Below are 2,350 nucleotides of genomic sequence, written 5' to 3' on the forward strand. Positions count from 1 at the left end.
CTTTCCCTGTCTCTGTCTTCTCTCTCTCTCTTCAGCAAGCACACGTGCCTTAAGGCAAAAACTGCTTAGAGAAAGAGAGAGAGAGAGAAGGAAAGAAGGGAGGGAGGGAGGAAGTGAAACACCCCAGGCATATCTGCCCAAAATCTGGGCACAAGGAAAAATAAAGTAGAAGGGATTGTGGTATAATCACACCCCATTAATTGATCATTTCTCCCTCTCTCTGTCTTCTCTGGAGAGCACACACCCTCTGGCAATTAAAAAGAAAAAGAAATGAAAAGTAATGTACTATTCTTGCTTCCAGATCTTATGTTCTTTTAAAATAAAAAAAAGAAAATTCAAATAAAAATGCAGTTATACCTTAAAACATTTTAGTAAAAATAGAACAAAATTCTAAGTTAGCAGGATAAAAGAAATAAGAGATCACAGGGGAGACAGCTTATGCCTTTGGCAGCAGCTGCCTGGCACATCTCAAGGCACCTGGTGAGCAAGGGGGCATGCTGCGCCCACTGCATCCCTTCCAGACCCCCAATCTAGGACCTACCCAAACCCCTAGGCAGCTTGCGCCTTTGGCGGCAGCTGCCTGGCACATCTCAAGGCACCTTTTCTTTATTTCCCTATCTTCTCCCCTCTTTTCTCTTAAATTATTTCCTTTCCTCCTTCTTCCATTTTGCCAGAGGGACTACCTAGGCCTAGAATTGGAATCTGAACTTTTCTAGTCATATAAAGTTATATTGGTTCCACCTTTTTACAGAACCAACTGTGAAAAAGGAGATTCTGCTCTTCAGACACCTGACTATAGTATCTTTTTTGAGACCACATTACTGAAAACAGAACAGAGACTTAAGCAGACGTCAATTCCCAACAAAAGGGAAAGACGCTCCTAGCCAGTGAAACATTGGCCTGACAGGTACTTAAAAATCAGTACATCTTCCAAATGGCTAGAAGTAGAAGAAGAGCCTCCGGTATGAATAAACAAGGAAATATATCTCCATCAAAGGTACAGAGTAACTCCCCTCCATCTTCAGGGCTAATGGTGTCAGACAAAGAATTTTGAACATTTATGGTGAACAAATTCTTCTAATTGGAACAGAAAAGAGACAACGAACTACAGGAGATGAGAAAGTCATTCCAAGATATGAAAGAAGAAATGGACACTCTGAGAAAGAACCAGATGGAGCTATTAGAGATAAAGTCTGGAATAGAGGAAATCAAAAACTCCCTTGAAAGTATTAAAAGTCGATTAAATCATGCTGAAGATAGAATCTCTGATGTAGAAGTTAAAACCTCTGACCTAGAAAGAACCATGAAGAAGATAGAGAAAATAACTAAAAAACACGAAGATAATATACGAGAAATACTAGATTCCATAAGACACCCTAATATCAGAATAATTGGTATCCCAGAAGGTGAAGAAACCAATAACAGCATGGAAAATCTATTCCATCAAATCCTGGAAAAAAATTTTCCGAGGCTAGAGAGCACTCAAGTATTAAGACCCAAGAAATACAAAGGACCCCAGTTAAAATAAACCCCAGAAGATCTTCCCCAAGGCACATCATAGCCAGACTATCCAAGACCACAGACAAAGACATGATACTAAAACTGGCAAGAGAGAAACGACAAGTGACATACAAAGGTCATCCCATCAGGCTAACTCCAGACCTCTCAATGGAAACAATGCAAGCAAGGAAAGAATGAGAAGATGTATTGAAAGTGCTAAGAGAGAAACAATTTCAACCAAGGTTATTGTATCCTGCAAGATTATCCTTCATATGGGAAAAAAAGATTAAAATCTTCTCAGACACGCAAGACCTGAAAGAATTTGCCAGCACCAGACCAGCTCTTCAAGAAACCCTGAAGAAAGTACTGTACCAGGAAAACTAAAGAGCTAACAGACAGAAACAAAGGAATAAAAGGCTGCTGTGACAATGGCCACCTGAAACGTCAGGACAGATCCAGTTACCTTGATAATAACATTGAATGTGAATGGATTAAATTCCCCAATCAAGAGACACAGACTGGCCGAATGGATAAAAAAACAGAGACCCCCTATCTGTTGCCTACAGGAAACCCACCTCATCAATAAAGACATACATAGATTGAGAGTGAAGAGTTGGAAAAAGGTTTACCAGGCAATAGGGAACCAAAAAAAAGCTGAAGTAGTGATACTAATTTCTGACAATATAGCCTTTCAAACAAAAACTGTTCAAAGAGACAAAGAAGGGCACTATATTGTAGTAAAAGGATCAATAGATCAAGAAGATATAACTCTCATAAATATCTATACGCCCAACACAGGAGCCCCCAAATATGTGAAGGAAAGACTGTTAGATCTAAAAGGGGAGATAGA

Source organism: Tupaia chinensis, unplaced genomic scaffold (assembly GCF_000334495.1).
Source record: "Tupaia chinensis unplaced genomic scaffold, TupChi_1.0 Scaffold000365_1, whole genome shotgun sequence".
Taxonomy (NCBI): Eukaryota; Metazoa; Chordata; class Mammalia; order Scandentia; family Tupaiidae; genus Tupaia; species Tupaia belangeri.